The 5828-nt window shown below is 37.5% G+C and overlaps 1 long non-coding RNA gene across 1 annotated transcript; it reads left to right on the top strand.

Annotated features, from left to right (window-relative positions):
* Positions 1-212: 212 nt before the first annotated feature.
* LOC311097304 lies at positions 213-5464 on the top strand. The gene is made up of 7 exons (XR_014609228.1): positions 213-281; positions 1398-1513; positions 1596-1647; positions 2239-2284; positions 2471-2662; positions 4154-4322; positions 4568-5464. It is a non-coding gene; the product is annotated as an uncharacterized lncRNA (long non-coding RNA).
* Positions 5465-5828: the final 364 nt, after the last annotated feature.

The raw sequence follows: 5828 nt of genomic DNA, 5'->3' as shown, positions 1-5828 counted from the left end.
TTTCTTCTTCCACCTTGGGTCTGATGGCGTACGGTACAACTCGAGCTTGGAAAAATCGTGGTTGGTTCCCGGTTTCAAACTTACGGTAGCTGTATACTCGTTGAATGTCCCTAGATCTTCTCTGAATACTTTGGCATACCTCTTTAGAAGACTGTCAAATGTTCCTTCATGGACTTGATGCACTGCTCTTACAGTTTTGATCTCACGCCAATCTAGACGAATTCTGCGAAGCCATTCTCGTCCCAACAGAGGAGTTGCATTTCCTGTAACAACATACAAAGGTAAGCGTGTGCTTTGTCTGTTTAGCTTGACACGCACTTTGATGACGCCTTCTGGTGTGATGACTTCGCCTGTATACGTCTTGAGAACAACGTTCGTCTGGCGTTTCACTTTTCATTTTGTTCACCCGTGGAGAATTGTGCAGTGTTGTTGTCACTTTATGTTGTGTCAGTTCCGTATCCGTGTCTGAATTTGTCTCTTCCTCACTCTTTTCCATATTAGCATCCACTCTGTGAATTGATATTTTCTTTGTTTGTCCCTTCCATTTTCCACTTTTCCCTTTTACTGTAGTTCTAAGTGTTTTCTCCTCTGTCTTTATACCTTTACACATTCGTGAAATGTGGCCTTTCTTTCCACAATTGTGACACAGCTGATCTTTGTAAAAACACTCATTTTGGAAATGGTTGGATTTTCCACATCTATAACATTTCTCCATGGGCGATTCTGACGCCAGAGACATGGCATTTACTTTCAATGAGTTGCTCAAATGCTGTGATTCTCTAGATACAGCTTCCATTGGCATCGCTATATCCACAGCCTTTTTATATGTGAGCTCCGATTCAGTCAATTGTTTCCTTTGTATTGACTCGCTACTCAGGCCACACATGAATCGGTCTCGCAGTGCGTCATTTAGATTGTCGGCAAACTCACAGTGCTCCGCCAGTTTCTTTAACACCGCCACATATTGTGCGACACTTTCCCCCTCTGCTTGATTCCGTTTATGGAATGTGAACCTCTCTGCAATCACAATGGGCCTGGGTAAAATGTGCTTGGAGGGTATTCACAATCTCATCATATTCCATAGTCCCGGGCTTAACTGGTGCAATGAGACTACGTTAAAGTCCGTAAGTTGATGCCCCCATTAAACTGAGAAAAACTGGCACTCTTTTCTCTTCGCTAATGCCATTAGCCTCCACAAAGTGTTCAAAATGTTCTACATACGTAGGCCATTGCTCTCTTGCCTCGTCGAATGCCTCGACATGTCCGATGATCGTAGCCATCCTTTCCATTCGACTGAAGGCTCGATATTGGCAGTGGGAACTTTATTCTCGTCGCCAATTTATGTTATGTCTGCATCAATATGCTATAATAACATATACTATTCGGTTGTGTTTCAGAATATACACGAGGGAAACCAGAGACATGACTGCACTGTCTACACTCGTTTATTCGGCACACTGCAACAGCAACAACAACAACCAACAGCACCGGAGTGCCCTCTAGTGGCCATCAGGTATTGGAACATCGCTCAAATACATTACACTAATAAACCGACAGTATATATTAATCTCATATTGATCAATCCTGTGTATCAGATAAACATTACTGTGAGGATGAAGACTGCAAAGATATTACTGATAAACTGATGTAAGTATTCGCTCAGAGTAAATCTGGAACAAAACACTACAGAGAATCCAATCAGGATCACGTTTACTCTGTAAACCCTAGAGATGTTGTTTGTCACAGGATACATGAATCTATTACATGAAAACTGATTAATACAGCAACAACTTACAACTTTACTATGATGTGTAAATATTTACTGCATGATAAAGATTGAGCAGAAAGAAGAGCTTTTGTTTGAATGTAAAGTGTTATTGTGTGTCAAATGTGGGTCTGTAAAATTATTATAAAACAGTTTTACCATCTCTACACTGGTTATATGTTAAACTACTTATGTGTGAAACAAGCATTTATAGAGAAAATGTGCAAAACAACACAGAGAACAAAACCACCAGTGTGCGAACTCAGAGCCAGAGGCGGAATAACGTTATAGGGTCTGTGAGGAGGCGTAATAAATTTCAAACTCACTTTAGACACTAGGCAGTAAGTTCTGAGGCAGACGATCTAAACCTGTTAGGCAGGTCATTAGCTGTAACATGTCAATGCGGTGTAAGATATTTCAGAAGGAGTGGCGTGTGGCGTGTGTAAGTGTATAAAGTCAGTTCTGCTCCTCAGACTCTCAGTGAACACTGGAGCTTCTCTCTGTCCAGATCATCACAAGGTAATTAAACACTTTCATCTTTAAACATTTTGTAAAGAGTATTTTTAGATATTATTTATGAACAGAGATGTTACAGTAAAAAGTATTGTAGTGAAACTGAAAGATAAATATGTATTTAAAAAAATCACTAACAAATGTGAAATTTCACTTTAACTATATATTATATCTCTGTATTTTTTCAAACAGATTTGTGCAGAATCTGAATACAAGAGATATTATTGTACTTTCTGGACTATCTATTATTATATATCTGGACTATCACAAACTACAGAAGAAGGACTTTATCAGGGAACTACACTAACCTTTTCCACTGGTGGCACTTACTAACTTTTTCAGTTACTGGCGCAAAACATGATTTGGTCGCACAAATTATTTATAGTAAGCCGCTCTGGATAATAATGAACAATAATGAAACTGTATTGCATACAGATGTGCTTATTTTACTTGCCATCTTTTAAACCACATGCCTTCTTGTTTTCTTTAACATTGGTTGGGATAGATTTACTGCAATAGAAAATACAGTACACAATAAAGTGCAAAATTAATTTATTTTGGATTTCAACATGCTGAACTCCTGAACTCTTAAGGAAATAAGGAATATGTTACATTGTATCCTTTATTTAAGGAATAAAATAAATATAATCCATAAAATAATATATTAATAGATTTGCTAAATCATGGCGCCGAAATGCATTGGGGAGTGCTGCTGCGTAACGGGATATGTACCTGTCTCTACACTTCGCGTGCTTCATACTGTCATTGTGAAGCTTTAATGATTCGTATTTGAATTGTTTTGATGCAGTTACAAATTTGGACAGTCCTGCAATTGAAGGCCCACAGAATTTACAGTACACACAGTGCATTGCTCCATCTTGGTACCTTAACCTCTGGTATTCTTCGAGCCACTGGTGTCGAAATTCATGTCCGTATCGTTTTGCCCGCGTGTGCTTTTCCTGACGAATCCTTCTCAGCCTCATCATTCTCACTCACAGGCTCCGTTTGACATGTCGAATCGACATCAAGTGATGGTTCTGTTACACTTCTGTTACTGGAACTTCCCTTCTTAAAAAAGAAGTCAATTGTACGCTTCATTTCAACACGTGCAGATTGTAGGCTATGTTGAGATATATATGCGATTGTTGCGTGTGTCTTAACGAGAGGTATTTTTTAAAAATCAACGTTACTTTGCTTTTACTTATTCATTTTTGTCATTTTGTATGTTATAAGTTTTGTATTTCTGTAATTTGCCTAGGGACTACGGATGTAAATTAGCCCTGTGGCTATAATCCGGCATGTTTACATCTGTTTTTGTTGTTTCAGTGCAGATGTCCATTAATGTGCATTGTCACTATCAAATAAATAAATAAATAAATGGGGGGGGGGGCAGCCAACTTGATGTGTTGAATGCTCAGAGCACGTTATAAAACGTATTCTTAAAATACACATTTCTGTTTTAATAAATGCTCATAGTAAATCATAGCATATTGCCTAAAACATAGGTACAAAAATAATCAGTGATACTTTTGCGACCCATTAAAAATTAGGGTCGCAATGGCATTTCAAAAGGTTGCATATGCGACCATTTTTGTTGCAGTGTAGTTCCCTGTTTATCTTTATATATTCAGTGTGATTTTATAAACTCTGGATTAGGCTATTCTACATCTCTCTACTTCTCACAGGCGAGAAACATGTTTCACATTTCTATATTTGTCATTTCTCATCATCATTGATTATTGTGAATATTGTAGAGTTAATCTGAGATGCTGTAATAACACTGAGCTCATGCAGATGTTGATCAGGAGTTGATCTGATGTCTCGTGATATGATGTTATATCGCTTTAATGAAACTCTGTCTGTGTGATTGAACAGATTCAAATGAAGAGGAGAAAGAAAATCAGCAGAAATCACAGATCAGCAGAAAACAAGAAGACTGAGAGAAAAATGGAGGACAGAAATGAGACACAAACCAGTAAATCACAAGAGGAAAGAGGAGAGACACGTGATAGATGTGACAGTATGAAGATAAGAAAGCCACACTGTGAGTGTTTGATCATTATTGAACTTTAATCCTTCATCATATTTTAGTTTTACTGTCAGATTTACTGTTTTCTCTCCTGTTATAAAGTGTCACATTCAGACAAATTCATCAGACTGACTTTCTGCAATCATGAAACATTTACAGATTGTGTTTAACTGACAGAAAAGTTAATGATTAAGAACATATTAAATGTATAAATTCAAAGCAACATATATGAGGATAATCTAATGTGTATATTTCTATAGTCTCCTGTGATCCAGACGAGCCTGTAAACTTTGATTCTGATGTCAAAACTGAGGAGAGATTCTCATCAAACCCTTCATCATGTTCTCAAGATCACACAACATCATCATCATTATTATCATCATCATCATCATCATCTTCATCATCTGTTCACTCCTGTCTTCTGGAATCTTCTACACACTCTTCTGAACACAAACACACTCATCAAGATCTTCTTTCTCAGTCTGAACTCTCATTGTTCTCCATCACTAATCAACACTATTGATCTACTGAAGCCACAGAAACACTTCAGGACTCAAATTGGGACTTTCTGACTGTGAGGCATCAGTGTTACTCTCAGACACCTATTGTAAAGATTTCTGATGCTGGACTGACTCGAGCCAATCACCTGAGCTGGAAATGTCACATGACCGACTCTAGAGCTGCAGGGAAATGACATCATGTCATCACTGATTGGCCGATGAATCAACACATCATCATCTATATACTGTAATCTGAACAATACTGTATAACACTGTAAGATAATATACTGTAATCATCTTTAATGTGTTCATTGTTTCTGCCTAAATGAATATGTGCCATTAACCACTGTAACTCATGATTGTATTATCTGTGTATTTCTGATGTATGGACGTTACTTTGTCACAGTATGTATAAGCACTATACAAATAAACATAAAAGTGAAAATAAAACTAAACGTGAAATAAAGCGGATCCAGATTGCCCTTTGACCCTGTCCTGCAGTCTCGTGTCTCCCTCTACAGGAGATCATCAGAATCACAGCAGAGTTAAAGAAGCTACAGATGAAAATGTGTTTTACAGCAACAAATGAAAACACTTACAGATTTCAGTTCATCAGGGAATATGAAAATCAACAAGTTGTAATTTGAAGGGAATCATTATTGAAGTCAAACACAAAGATGTCAAATGTGCGTCACTATAAAATATGACTTCTGCTGTTTTGAAATTATTCTGAAGGTTTGAATGGTTTGATCAGAATCAAGATCTCTTTAGTTCCAGTGAATTCTGTGACGCTTCCAGCTTTAATATCATAAAGCAGCCTGTGATTATGATGATGAGTTTATGACAGAATCACTTTTATTCTCCGCTTTCTCCATCATGTGCTTCATCTGTCGTTTCTCACAGAAGATCTCTCTGTTTCTCTTTCTGATAGAGTTAGAAACAGGGAATAATTGATGTTCTTCCCAGAGACTGTGTTTCTGGATTCTTCTGTTAGCAGAAGCTGATGATGATGTTTCATATC

Source organism: Abramis brama, assembly GCF_963993115.1.
Source record: "Abramis brama genome assembly, chromosome: 15".
In the NCBI taxonomy this organism is placed as follows: Eukaryota; Metazoa; Chordata; class Actinopteri; order Cypriniformes; family Leuciscidae; genus Abramis; species Abramis brama.
This window is presented reverse-complemented; position numbering and strand designations above follow the sequence as displayed.